Source organism: Euleptes europaea, chromosome 2 (assembly GCF_029931775.1).
Source record: "Euleptes europaea isolate rEulEur1 chromosome 2, rEulEur1.hap1, whole genome shotgun sequence".
Classification (NCBI taxonomy): Eukaryota; Metazoa; Chordata; class Lepidosauria; order Squamata; family Sphaerodactylidae; genus Euleptes; species Euleptes europaea.
This window is the reverse complement of record NC_079313.1, coordinates 21,005,347-21,020,387: the sequence shown is the minus strand read 5'-3', so window position 1 is coordinate 21,020,387 and position 15,041 is coordinate 21,005,347. Positions and strand designations below refer to the sequence as shown.

At 43.6% G+C, this 15,041-nt stretch overlaps 1 protein-coding gene across 1 annotated transcript in view; it reads right to left on the bottom strand.

Annotated features, from left to right (window-relative positions):
• Positions 1–15,041, bottom strand: part of ACBD6 (acyl-CoA binding domain containing 6) — a 156,393-nt gene that overhangs the window by 53,538 nt on the left and 87,814 nt on the right. The window lies entirely within an intron of this gene.

The following is a 15,041-nucleotide window of genomic DNA, read 5'->3' as shown; positions in this document are numbered from 1 at the left end:
GCAATGAAGATTATGTTTCAAGAACACAAGGTAGTTAGAGTTGCCAACAGGCCTGGAGAAAAATGTCCCTGGCCCTTCAATAGAGACTTCACGGGATGTTAGTTACCAGGTGTGACTTACCTCCACGCCATGAAAAGCTTCAGTGGCCCATGTTAAGCCTCTAGTAAAAGGACAGGACATTTTTCTCCAGGCCTCTTGGCACCCCTAAAGGTAGTCCGATGCATACATAATTAGATATTTGGCACTCTCAGCTTTAATTAAAAAAACTCTCAGCTTCTGTTTAAAAATAAACAAAGAAGCACATTTCAAGCCTTCATTGTACGAGTGATACACTTAAAATGCATCAAGAAAATATTGCGTTTCTTGAATGCTAGCATATAGCAAGACTGCAAAATTATGTTTCTGGTTGTAATGAGATTATGTATTTTATCTTTCATTTTGTTTCTCTTTCAGCTTAGAAGATTTTGTTCCCCACTATATATAAAGGCTATGTAATGCACTGGATGAAGTAGGCTCTAGCCTACAATAGTTCACGGTATAATGAACATTTAAGAAACCCAATGACTCCTTGTTTTTTGTGTTTAACTGAAAGTACACATTATGCCTGATATCTTCTCTACCTCTTTCCTGTGACATTTAGTAAGACATAACAATGTGATGATATTAAAACAACATTTTCCTACCCTGCTTTATTTGCTACTGCTTGGAGAAGTTGGGAAATGTGCAAGGTAATGACATCATATCACACAATGACATCACATCACAAAATTTTGCATTACTGACTTTCCACAAACTATGCAAAACTGAATTATTCAAGAAGGTTTTTCTACACCAACAATATGGTACCACTGTACTAAATGTTTCACAAAGCTACTTGGATAAATTATTAGGGACTGTGGTGTGGTCTATATAACTGTGTATTGTTTGCTGTAAGTTGGATCCTATTGTGTAATTGTGCATCATTTAATGTGTCATGTGAACACTTATGCTTTGCTTCAGTTCTGTTTTTTAGACTTCTGGTTGGTTCTACAACCCAAAACCTATTCCATTGTTTATTGACTGTTCCATCTTGTTGACTGTATTGACTCGCTCTGTGTAATCTGCCTTGAATCCCAGTAAGAAAGGCGGACTATAAACAACGTAAATAAACAAATAAATAAAATGCGTTCTTGCCCCCCTGCCGCATCTGCTCATTGAACAACAGTGATAAATCCAGAAGCAGCATCAAGATCCAAGTCTACAATCTCACACATAGAACAGGTTGTATACCTACTCCCATGTTACATTTACTACTGATCTACAGCACTTTAAACTCATGTGGATTTTAATTTTTTCTCTCACATTCAGCTTTCCACAGAACACAGATATTAGATTAAGGTGTCCACGAAACTCCCTACAACTGGATATTTCACTCCAAACCACCAAATGACTTCTCCCAATGGTTTCGTGGAGATGTCTAAACAGCAGTGGGAGACAAGATAGAGTAGTGTGGTAACCCGTAAGAAGCACAGCAGTTGTCCCTCAGTATAACTTTCAAAGATCGGTATCTGAAAGAATCAGAGCCACTGGCCTTCTCTATGCAAGTAAATCCAGAAGATTATTATGGTCAGTGGTCATCAAAAGCTGCTAAGAAGTCCATGAGAGCCAACAGAGATGCACTCCCCTGCGTCAGCAGACTGGTGGATGTTATCAAGACAGGCACCGAGCTGGTTTCTTTCCCTTAACATTTTATTCAGTCTCCATCCTGCCAGAAGTTTGGAGCTATCACTAGTCTAAGAATCGCAAAAACCAACCCAGTAACAATCTGTACATTGCTCTCAGACCACCACTTTCTTGTACAGAACAGAACATGAAATATCAAGTGTATGACCTTCTACAAGAGCAGGGCTTGACATTAACTGAGACAATGAATGAAAGCAGGAGATGCAGCAGTGCTGCTTTTGGTAACAGCTGTATGTTAGGCTATAGGTTAATGTAGATCTAGCCTAACTTAGCTATGCTTCTTGGTTTGATTAAGAGTTGCTCAAATTCTTCTCTTTCCATCATTCTCCTGATGAGAAATCAATTTTAAACTCTTTTGACTCGGTGAGATATGTGCCCAGCTCAGCAGAAAAATCTCTGAACATTTTTAAGAACCCGGGGGGGGGGGTCCCCAACCCTCCCAACGTGGAGAATGCTTACTGAGAATTCATAAGATCACAGTTAGCACTAGGGGGTTGCCTGGCAACTGAGTCATTGTGAAAAATACTCCAAGGTTCAGCTGCAGAGGGGAGGATATGCTCATTGGAGGCTTGGGGATGAGACAGAAATGGCAACAGAGGTGAGGGTGCTGAGACAAGAGGGAGAAAGTGGCGACAGTGGGAGAGGGTGTGGAAAGAGGTGACATGACAAAGAAGTTGGGGGCCGGGGGCAATGCGGTTCCCTGCCCTGTGAGTCTCATGTTTCCCATGTGTTTATTAATTCAATCTACTACAGTTCCTCATACAGTATCTGTTCTACCCATCATCTTATTTCCTGCCATTCTCCATTCACTTGCTTTAGCTTGACATTGAGTTTGTGCCTTTTAGATTTGTGTACCTGTGGACAAAGATCCGTCATTGCTAAATCTACTATTCGATGTCTAATTTTATGTGCTTGAGAGCCAGCGTGGTGTAGTGGTTAAGAGTGATGGTTTGGAGTGGTGAACTCTGATCTGGAGAACTGGGTTTGATTCCCCACTCCTCCGCATGAGTGGTGGACACTAATCTGGTGAACTGGATTTGTTTCCCCACTCCTACACATGAAGCCAGCTGGGTGACCTTGGGCTAGTCACAGCTCTCTTAGAGCTCTCTTAGTCCCACCTACCTCACAGGGTGTCTGTCGTGGGGAAGGGAAGGTGATTGTAAGCCGTTTTGATTCTGCCTTAAGTGGTAGAGAAAGTCGGCATGTAAAAACCAACTCTCCTTTAAAATATACTGGTAATGACAACAACAACATCTATTAAAAATCCATAAGCTGGATCTAGTTTCACTTTGATAAAGTGAATATACACATCCCCAAGTAGCTATTCAGAAATGTCTTAGAACTTTCCCAAATTTCAGTTCACTATGCAGAAATTATCTGCGTGTTGGCAGAGAAGTGGCAGGAACAGAGAAGATAAGTATCAGAGAGTGGCCATGTTGGTCTGCAGTAGAATAGTAAGATTTAAGTCTGGTAGCACTTTAGAGACCAATAAAAGTTTCAGGGTATAAGCTTTCAAGAGTCAAAGTTCCCTTCATCAGAGAAAAGTAGATATGGAGAACAGAGACATGATCTATGAACACAAATTTTAAAAACCCAACTCCAAGCCACTGATTCTCAGTAGCTGTATCACCAACTTGAATGCTCAGAACCCTGAACCCTTCTGTTGAACAGCAGGGCTAGAAAAAATACTCACAAGTTCTTGCAAATTTCTTGAAGCCTGGGTAACTAAACGTTTGGGTAACTAAACGTTTAGAACTTTTCCAGATACAACAAACAACAGTGAGTGTAATGTTGACCGCATGGCCTGAAGAGCTTCTCCGTTCAGACCACTGGCTCCAAGCTTGACCTGTAATTTGTGACCCTTTAGCCACTTGGATGACGAACCAACAGAACTGGAATCGGTGAGCTCATGCTTCTCAAAAATTCTCTCTTCATGCTCACTCCCTCCACGACCCAAGCAACCTGCTAATGTCAGAACTACACACAGTTCTTCAGCATAATCTAGAAGTAAACAGGACTGCTGAAATTGCCCACGAATTCAGCCTTAAGACAAAAGGCAGTCTTGCCTCAGTTTAAGGCAGTGAAAGTTAGTTTACCCTAAATCCTGGGTAACTGCCACCTGTCCTGTTAAATGCAGCCAGTACTGGAAGTCTATAAACAGACACACAAATGAAGAATTTCCTTTAAACTCCCAATAAATTCTTTTGTCAGCGACGGCTCTGTAGAGTGACAGGGTGTGAATATGATTGATGCCAGGTTGAAAAGAAGGGATTTGTCACTTGTAAGTAAAGAAAGAAGGCATGCATGCTTTTCCATGGTTCAAGATGAAGCCCGGGATTAAAGGAAGCAATTTGAGGCTAGAGGCCCAGTGTGATGATGCAGTCACCTGGAAAACAGACTCAGCTGCCAGAGGAATCCCGTTTTGTTCTTGAACAACAGCTGGCATTTTTGCACCTGACTCCCCCTCCCTTGACAGCAGATAGCCCAAAGAGGGCTTAGGGCCTTTTGGGCAACAATTCCCAAAATTATATCGGCAATTTAGCATATTAGGCACACGCTTACTTTGATGACCAAAAACACAAAATCTAAGCAAGCAGTAAAAAGGTGAGAATAATTAAAAAGGAAGACCACCAACAAACATTCTGCGTTGCTTTACAATAATCAAAACTGTATGCTCTCAGGGAAATATAACTCATTAAAATCTCCTGGTACACTCCCCCAGAGAGCATTAAGATCTTCAAATAATCTTCTGGTGGTCCCCGGCCCAAACAGCATGAGGCTGTCCTTAACCAGGGCTAGGGCTCTTTCAGCCCTGGCCTGGTAGAACTCGCTTTCTAATGAGACCAGGGCCCTGCGGGATATCAAAGCTTTCTGCAGGGCCTGAGAAATGGACTTATTCCACCAGGCCTAAGGTTGAGGGAAGCTACGACTTGTCATCTATGCTGGCCTCTTAAGAAGAAGGAGAGTTGGTTTTTATATGCCAACTTGCTCTACCACTTAAGGAAGAATCAAACCGGCTTACAAGCACCTTCCCATCCCCTCCCCACAACAGACCCCCTGTGAGGTAGGTGGGGCTGAGAGAGCTCTAACAGAGCTGTGACTAGCCCCACGTCACCAGATTAGCCTCCGCTGCTCATGTGGAGTGGGGAATCAAACCCGGTTCTCCAGATCAGAGTCCACCGCTCCAAACCACCACTCTTAACCACTATACCACACTGGCTCTCTTTTGAGCTGATAGCATCCACTTCTTGGAATGGGGTCTGGATGTATGGCTGCCTGGAATCCGTGCATGGAATCCGTGATGGGCTGCTTCGTTGCCTGAAGTCATCAGAGGTGTGGTGGGAGCAAGGTAGCTCACCTGGCTCCTGTGGTGGTTGGGCATTGGGCCGGATCCATTTGGGGGGTGAAGGCTGTGTCTGCATACCCACCTCCCCTGTTTGGAGACTCCCTTATGGGGTCTTGGGGGTAGAGCCATACAGCGGCATGCTCAGCTTGGGGGCCGTCGGCTGGCTCTCTTCACCAGGTAGCAAGGGAACCATACAGCGGCTTGCGACTTTGTGGGATCCCGGGGTTTGCCACCCTGTCGGTGCTCCCTTAGCACGTGAGCGGAGAGAAAGGGGTGTTATCAGGCAGCAGGTGGGTCGCCTGATTCTGGATCCATCCCAATGCTGCGCCAAGATTCTTGCGGTTGTATTCAATAAAAGCTGTGGCCTACTTTTTTTACCCAATCAGGTTTTGGTGTTGTTTTCTCCCCTCACCGCCAGTCCCTCCCTTGCTTTTAGGACTGCAATTACGACATCGTGCAATTTCCAAACCTATGGCTTCTTTTTGAAAATTTTTGTTTTTAGTGGCCCTGTACGCCATGCGTGTGCTGGTCACTAAACAGCTTTTACATGTGTCACAAGATTCAAGAGGAAAGAAATGAACATGCCATATTATAGTGAATCAAAATACAGCATGTTCTGGAAGGCAGGATACCACCGTCTGCTCAAAAGAATCACTCTCTTACAACTAGAAGGCCGAGAACAAAGAGAAATCGTTTCCAAAAAAAGATTCCCGAAGTTCTAGTAGAAACTTATGAAACCTTTGAACAATACTTGTGCTGAAAAGCCCTTTTTTCCCCCCAATAGGCATAAACAGCAGCTGCTGAGTACTGACCATTTAGCATTCAACCTGCTGCCAACCTGCATTCCTCAGAGAGACAGGCAAGAGAAACGTGGAGCTGTGCCACTTGTAATAACTGTGTGGCTGGCACCAAGTCAACAATTTAATGCAGAAAGCTACCCTCTGTCACTAAGCAGATCTTTCCTTTCTCTTGGCTAATGGATTTCACAGCCACTGGCAGCCGTGCCAAGAATACGGGCATATATGCTTACAGTCGACTGAGAGCTGCCTGGAACAGCCAACTGGAGAAAGGGAGCAACTTGGGTTTGCATTCTGCAATGGGCTGCAGGCAACAGCTACCCTGGCACTTGCTGAGAAGGGGAAAATATTTTGATTCAGTGCCTGCAAACAGAAGATCAGATTTAATGGAAAAAAGAATAGAAAAGTGAGCTGAAGATTAAGGAAAAGGGCCTAGCAAATCCCTGAAGGGCAAAGACCTGCATCACCCTCCTTATCCTCATTGCTTTTGTCCCACTGACACCACACGTTTGAAGCAAACCGTTTTTAGCGGCAGGCACAAACTAGATCGCAGGGGAGGGGATGTGTGCCTTGAACACATGAAGCTGCCTTATACTGAATCAGACCCTTGGTCTATCAAAGTCAGTATTGTCTACTCAGACCAGCAGTGGCTGCCCAGGGTCTCAGGCGGAGGTCTTTCACATCACCTACTTGTCTAGTCCCTTTAACTGGAGACGCCATGGATTGAACTTGGGACCTTCTGCATGCCAAGCAGATGCTCTACCACTAAGCCACCTGTCACCTACACTGCCAAGTAAGAGCCAAACATGAACCGAAACTACACTTTTTGCTTAATTATTAAATATTTATTAAAAAATAAACAGATATACATAATAACAAGAATATACATAGTAGGTAAAAGGTCAACATGTCCACCCGAACAATAAAAATCCTCTGAAATTAAGAACTTTTATTTCTCATACTCTGCTGTGAGAGCCATTCCCTGAACAGCCCTCGACCATAATGAGCATAATCTGGAACTCCTATTTTGCTGGAGGGCCACAAGTTGCACCAATACATAATTCTCTTTTGCTTTTATCAGCCTGTCACGAAGGTATTTTCTTCTTCCAGTGCCGAGCAAAGACCACACTGGCTGTGGTAATCTTATGCAAAGCTACTAGTAGCCTGAAGATTTTTAGACATCAACTACACAATCTAACAATAAAATCTTGCCCTTATAGAGAATCTGTCACGCCAATCCAATAACTGATATAATTTCTACCACTTGTTTCCAATAATCTGTTGCCTGTTTACATATCTACCACATGTAGAAAAGATATGCCTACTCTGCCTCACAAAACCAACCCTTACTACACCAAGTTCCACAGATCTCTGCTGGTCTTGAAAGGGGTTAGATGCCATCAACAGACCATTTTCATCAGAAAAGCTATACTGTGTTCAATATTTTTTTTTGCAAACCAATTGGAACTCACCTCAGTCGCCAAGAACATTTATCAGACAATGTTTTCAGACCATGCCTTTGGCATATCTGGATAGAAAAGGACATCTCACAGGGTGAGAGGTTATGCATATGGTAAACTGTGGACAAGGAGCTAAGGGACAGCCTCTCCCAAGATCTTAGCTTCCATCCTATGAAGCACAAATGGAAACCCAATTTTCCCTGCATTCCTCTCCAGGTTATTCCTGGGGTCGTGGGACGAGAGTGGATGAACAGCAGGGCAGGGCAGGGGGAGGGGCCTGCAGTGAGGATGTAAAGTTGCCCTTTCTCCCTCCTACATCAGTATTGCACCATTCATTTCGTGAGTGTCCTGCGATACTAGGAATAAGCTTTTTCAGGCTAGGAACAGGAGTGCAAGAAAACTGCATGCACCTTCCAGATGACCCTGGTGGTCCCTTCTAACTCTATGATTCTATTCTATTAGCTCATTGTCGGAGACAAGCCTTTGCTCGTTTTAATTATTTCAAAGCATTCTGTAACTGTTTTTAACATGCTGTAAACACCTTTGAATGTACAAAAAAAATTGCTGGGTTTATCTAGCAAACAACTCTGTTTTTAAGTGGTAGTGGGAAGTGCTGTCAAGTCGCAGACGATGGCGACCCCATCCACAGGGTGTTCCAGGCAAGAGAAGAGCAGAGGTGGTTTGCTATTGCCTTCCTCTGCATAGTGACCCTGGCCTTCCTTGGTAGTCTCCCGTTCAAATACTAACCAGGGCCAACCCTGCTTAGCTTCCGAGATTGGGCTAGCCTGGGCCATCCAGGTCATTTTTTAATTAAGCCCCCCCCACACAAAAAAATGTGCTACTTTTTCGAAGATATAGATGTGTTTTGCAATTCCAGTGCCAACACTATTCGCCACAGTTGGTAAGAATTAGACATAAATTGGCAAAATACCAGCTGTTGTTTACGCAAAATGTTACAGCATTTGGCAGTTAGTGAAGCTCAAACCGGTGTGCAACTTTTTTTGCCAACCCTCTGAGATTAATCCAAATAAATTGCTGACAGCATATCATACACATGACCAATGTCTTCCATTACCATTTACCACCAATGCAGTTCTATAGATAGAACTGAAATTGTAGGTGAGCTTTATACAATTCTGGTACAGCAACTTCCCTTCTAAAGTTCAAACACAGAGGCCATGCCTACAAACACACAAAAAGGCAAGACAAAGAGGTGAACAAGAGCTTCAAGGAATGACCTAGCAGATCTCATTCATTCCAGCCTGGAGAGCAAACTTTTGAATGAAGGAGAAACCATATGCCTTTGCCACAGCAAAGTGTACTAACTCCTGCTTCATCAACAGTGTTGTACTGGTAAAGGGAAAGGCTAGACATGCTGAGGTTTTCCTCGTAAGAAAACCCTTCAAGCAACCTTGATTCCAGATCCGAGCCAACGTGGTGTAGTGGTTAAGAGTGGTGGTTTGGAGCGGTGGACCGGGTTTGATTCCCCACTCCTCTATATGAGTGGTGGAGGCTAATCTGGTGAACTGGATTTGTTTCCCTGCTCCTCCACATGAAGCTAGCTGGGTGACCTTGGGCTAGTCATTCTCTCTCAGCCCCACCTACCTCACAGGGTGTCTGTTGTGGGGAGGGGGAGGGAAGGTGATTGTAAGCCGGCTTGATTCTTCCTTAAGTGGTAGAGAAAGTCGGCGTATCTTCTTCAGATATATGGCAGACCAAAGTCAACAGAAACAATGATTCAACGCTGCAATGAGAATCCACTGAAAACAATCAAGCAGCCCGGACAGTGCAAGGAGCGTGGCCACGAATCTGCATAGCTCACTCAAGCAGCCCAACTTTGTAACCAAAGTCCGAGTGAGAGGTGAGGAGGAGGAAGGGAAGGTATTTGTGATTCACCTAAAGGGTGAATGAGAGACATTCTGCAGAGACTCAGAAGCACTCATTATCAATTTATCCACTGACTCTCCAGAAATCAAGCTGGCCTAAATCGTTGCTATTCTGACCTGGAAGGCCCTATCTCTCCTCTAATGCTAGCCCGAGGCATATGAGAGTTTGCAGCTGGCAGGAGGAGAATAGAATGACACAAGATCCCTCCGTTTTTGAGAACAATTGTATTTTACATGGGCCACACCTTAGGTATTCTTTTGTAAAGCAAATGAGAGGTACACTTAAAGAAAAATGGATGAGGCTCTTTTGCCCAAATTGCCTGCTTCATCCCCATCATCAAGAAGCCCATCTGAGGAGATAGGTGGACATTCTTAATAGAAGAAGAGTTGATTTTTATATGCCAACTTTCTCCACCACTTAAGGGAGAATCAAACTGGCTTACAATCACCTTCCCTTTCCCTCCCCACAACAGACACCCTGTAAGGCAGGTGGGGCTGAGAGACCTCTAAGAGAGCTGTGACTAGCCCAAGGTCACCCAGCTGGCTTCATGTGTAGGAGTGGGGAAACCAAGCCGGTTCACCAGATTAGCCTCCGTCACTCATGTGGAGGAGTGCAGAATCAAACCCAGTTCTCCAGATCAGAGTCCACCGCTCTTAAACACTACACTATGGTAGTGTATCGATACAAAGACACTGGCTAATGGAGCTGGGAGAAGGGGTGTGCGAGTGTTTTTTGGGGAACATCAGACAACGCTAACTGATGGCAGGTTTTGAACTATATGGAGTAACTGCATCACACTGAAAGATGACAGAATGGAGAGAGACATAAAAGGATTTTAGAGGCACAGAATGAGAAAGAGAAAGAAAATGGAAAGAAATCTCAAGCAGCCTTTGACATGTCCATAATTTCTACTTCATTTCTGGCTAATGGTGGAAATTAGTCTTCAGATAGTTGATAAAATCAGCCTGTCTGTGCTAGGTTAGTACCATGATCTGTGGCCAAGCAAGTACTTCTAAAATTGATTTTTCTTTTTGGCAACCAATGGACCAGTCAATAATAATGTCGTTTGAGAAGGATTGAGTCATGAGGGAGATGAACCTTCCCTTCCATTTATTATGTTTGTATTGTCTCCATTTGAAAAGAAGGGATTCCCCCCCCCCCCCATAAATACACAGAAGGAATGGCTATTTTGCATCTTGGTCTCTCAGAAACACAAGCATGTTGGCATCTGTAAAAAAAGAAGAAGGCAGCAAGGTCTCCTCTGTCCCTTGCAAACTGGCACTGAAGGGGCAGTCATCTTTCAAAAACAACTGTCTGAGCAGAATTGAGATGAGGTATTGTTACAGTCTCAGTGCTTGCAGAATTTAAGTATGTGATCTACAATCGAGATGGCTACAGCTCAAAGAGCATTCTAATCTCTTCCTAGTGAACAGCTAGCATCTGACTATGACACCAGAAGTATAAAAACCTTTTTGGTCCTTAGATACATTTTCACCTGGAGTATCAGTACATGAACCCAAGTTGCTTTTGAAAGCAACACGATATTCTTTACTTGGGAAGTCACAGGTTGGATTCGGCTCCAGCAAGCTTTTGCATTCAACTTTGCCTCCGTCCCTCCCTTTTGCCCATTCAAGTCCCATGAAGAAGAAGAGTTGGTTTTCATATCCTGATTTTCTCTATCTTTAAGGAGTCTCAAACTAACTTACATTCACCTTCCCTTCCTCTCCCCACAACAGATAGACACCTTGTGAGGTAGGTGGGGCTAAGGGAGTTCAGAGAGAACTGTGACTAGCCCAAGGTCACCCAGCAGGCTTCATATGTAGAGTGGGGAAACAAATCCAGTTCACCAGATTAGCATCCACCACTCATGTGGAGGAGTGGGGAATCAAACCTGGTTCTCCAGATCAGAGTCCACCGCTCTTGACCACTATACCTTGCTGGCTCTCCACAAATTTCTTCGGTGGTCAAAGGGGATTCCCACCTCCTTTTTTCACCAGTAGAAAAACTGACTTTAATTCTTCACTTTCATTTCTCAACTTTGCTTTGCTTTTGATCCTAGAGAGTCATGAAAAAAAGCTGCTACCAGTCATAACAAGTGTTTTAAAAAATTATATTCAATGGTCCCCCCCACCCAGTGTTGACTGGTTTGTAAACAGCTTTACCAATGCTTATTATGCTTGCCCTATGCCTTCAGAACTGCTTAAACTGCAGCAGTTTTATTAGTGTATATTATTTTATCTTTATGGAGAGGAAAGCAAAAGAAAAACCATTCTATTACAAGATGATATGGTGCAAACTGAGCAATATTAGAGTATTTAGTAATAAGAAAAACGTTTCCACATTGCAGGATTTGCTCCTTAAAAATTACAAAATATTATCAGTTGCTCTCAGATTAAGGGTAATATTTATTTTTATTTTATTTACGTTATTTATAGTCTGACTTTCACATTGAGACTCAAGGTGGATTACACACTAAGTGAATGAAATCAACAGGATGAACATCTAATAAGTAATGAGACAGGACCAAGACTGCAGAAATGGGGAGGGCTGTAGCCTGTAGCTCAGTGGAAGAGAATCTGCTTTGCATGCAGGAGTTCCCAGGTTCAGTCCCTGGCATCTCCAGTTAAAAAGGCACTGGGTGATGTGAAAGACCTCCGCCTGAGACCCTCGAGAGCTGCAGCCAGTCTGAGTAGACAATACTGACCTTGATGGGCCAACGGTTTGGTTCTGTATAAGGCAGTTGGGTGTGTGTGTGAATCAAACAGATCTGAACACAACCTAGCCTGATGCCTGCCCAAAAAGGGTCCAGAGCTAGGGTTGCCAGGTTCCTCCTGGCCATCAGCGGGGGTGGGAGGTAGGGTTGCCATCTCCAGGTTGGGAAACTCTTGGAGATTTGGGGGGTGGCACCAGGGGAGGACAGGGACCTCAGTGGGGTACAATGCCACAGAGTCCACCCTCCAAAGAATCCATATTATCTAGGGGAACTGATCTCTGTAAAATGGAGATGAGCTGTAATTCCCAGGGATCCCTAGATCCTACCTGGAGGCTGGCATCCCTATCCAGAGCACATGGGTTATCCAAGAAGGCCTGGAATTAGTCATCTCCTCAACAGCCAGTAGGACGGATTGTTCCTGTGGCTTGTTTAGCAAGTAAAAGCTGGTCTCAATGTGGGGTTTTTTTTTGGGGGGGGGGGGGTAAACATTCCACATTACTGATCTGCAGTAACTGAGGTTTCTTCCCCTCCAGATAATGGGGAAGACATAGTCCGACTCTTTGATAACTACCTTTAATTGTACATTTCAAAAGAGGTGGTGATTGCTTTGGCACTAGGGAGGAGTGCAAAAAATGAATTTTTGGGGACGGTGGAAGCCTTGCTTTGTGTTGAAAAGGGTCATTTGTATAATCCAATTATCTAAATCCTTAGCCAGAGGCCATTTCCTAGTGGGTGGCTGTATGTTCTGGACCTGTGCTAGGAACATATATGATTTGGAAGGGTTCAAGTGAGTGCCTGCCCACCTGCCACAGGTCTCAAAGTTGCTTTCTGATCCTGATTTATCCATTATATGCCTCTGTTTTATTCACTAAACAGCAGACAATACATGTACCTATTTTGAAAATGAAGAACACTTTTTCCTTCTGGTAGAAGTAACAAAATATAATTTGTTGGTGGAGGCCACAATAAGCAGCACAAGAAGTTCAGTCTATAAATTACTACAAACTGTGTGTGTGTGTGTGTGTGTGTGTGTTTGGGGGGGTCCTTCTTATCTGTCTTGCAGTGTGCATGAGCAATTTATAACAGCTGGTTTTAGGGTTGCCAGATTTAGGTTTGGAAACTCCTGAAGATTTGGGGATGGAGCATGGGGAGAGCAGGGATTTCAGCGGGGTACAATGCCAGAGTCCACCCTCCAAAGCATCCATATTCTCCAGGGGAACTGACCGCTGTGGTCTGGAGATGAACTGTAACTCCGGGGGACCCCCAGGTCCCACCTGGAGGCTGGCATCCCTATCCGGTTTCCTAGTTTTCCAAAGTGGATAAACAGACAGTGGTTCCTTTTTGGTAGCAGCGCTAGGATAATTTGGGTTGGGGGCACAAAAGGGAAAACTGCATTTCTGGGTGTGGAAGACTTTGCCCATTGTTAGATTTCTGAAAGAGAAATAACAGTACATTTCATATTAGGAGTACCACTGTAAACATATTTTTCTTTCAGAAGACAAAACACCTGGGCAGATGACCTACGGAAGCTGAATCTGCAATTCTGTCAAACTGTTAACAGGCTCGGTTTCAGATTTCAGAATGGTTTCAACCGATCCACTTAAGACTCAAGCTTGTACAAACAAGCATTATATTAAAAGGAAAACATTGGATGTACCATGAGAGTATCTTTTTTATCAGTGGAATGGAGGGTGAAGGAGAGGGCACGCCCCACAAAAGCGTAATGGAGGAGTTGGAGGTCTGCCCTGGGAGAGTGGAATCAGTGAAAAATCCCCCCCCCCTTCTGTCTGTGGAAACCCTCTGCTGGATCCAACCCAACATCTCCCGCTCCTCTCCCTTCCTCCAGATGGCTTATTGGGAAATATCATTTCTCCAAGTATGGGTGGAACCTTCAATACACCTCAAAAGACTCTCCCGAGTACCTGATTATTGAGCTGCTTACTTCAAACCTATTACTACTTGTTTGTTTCGGGGTTCAAGGTAAGAGATTTTAGACTTACATGCAGTTTGGGTTCAGATGAAAATACCTCTCTGAACTGGTTTCAGGCTTACTTCAATTCTTTGCTTTTACCATCAAAACAGTTTTAGCCTCACAAGCGAAACATGTATGCATGAAAACGGAAAACTGTGTATGCATCATTAAAAATATAAAATCCACAATGTAAAATAAAAATCCCTTGAGAAGCATTTGTGCACACCCCATTCCCTGTTACCACCAAATATGCATTTAGCATCCTGAACATGCTTAGAGGCACTGTTATGCAACAAATTCCATGATCTCCCTACAGGTTATTAGAACCAAAATTTCCACCTCATAGCACACAACCGTATGTTTAAATATTTCTACTACACCTATCATAAACTGCTCAAGGTAGCTAACAAAAAATTCTTTAAAAAATTCAACATCTTAAAATATGATACACAATGAACCTTGTAACCAAATATAAAAGCAATAAATCTATTAAAAGATCCCCCTGTCCTCTCCCTGAATATCTCTTCCATTCCACCCACCCACCCCCAATCCCCTGAACCACAGACATTTACATACTGGATGGGCAGTTAGCTGCTGTAATAGAGGAGTGTAATGAGTGGTGAAAACCTGGAAAGGCTCCTTCCCTAAAAAGGGAGTGGAGAAGAATTATGGGTCATTGATGGGGGTCAACTGAAGAAAAAGGGGAACAAAGAAACTCAACCTAAAAGTCAGGGGAAACCAAAGGGGTTTAGCTGAACACTTATCTAATATAACAACCAGTAAATCTATTTTAATTATATATTGTGCATAATTTGATTTAAAAACATGGGGCCTAAAATACAGACTTCCTAATAAGCACAAACATAGTTACAAATATTACCAACACATAACAGTTGATGTTAGTACATAAAATGACCAAAATCTGACCAGACGCGTTTCGGCCTTTTACAGGACTTCCTCAGTGGTGGAAACTAGAGGCTCCACCAACTCTTCTTCCTTCCTTAAATGGAAAAACAGCCAAAGGGTGCTGCCAATTTTGAACGAATGGAGTAATGGCAGGTAGAGCTCTCTCCCTGCCACCATTTAGTCACACAAAATCATTTGCCTCAGGCTGCTTCTCTGCCCACAAGGCCCCATATCTTTC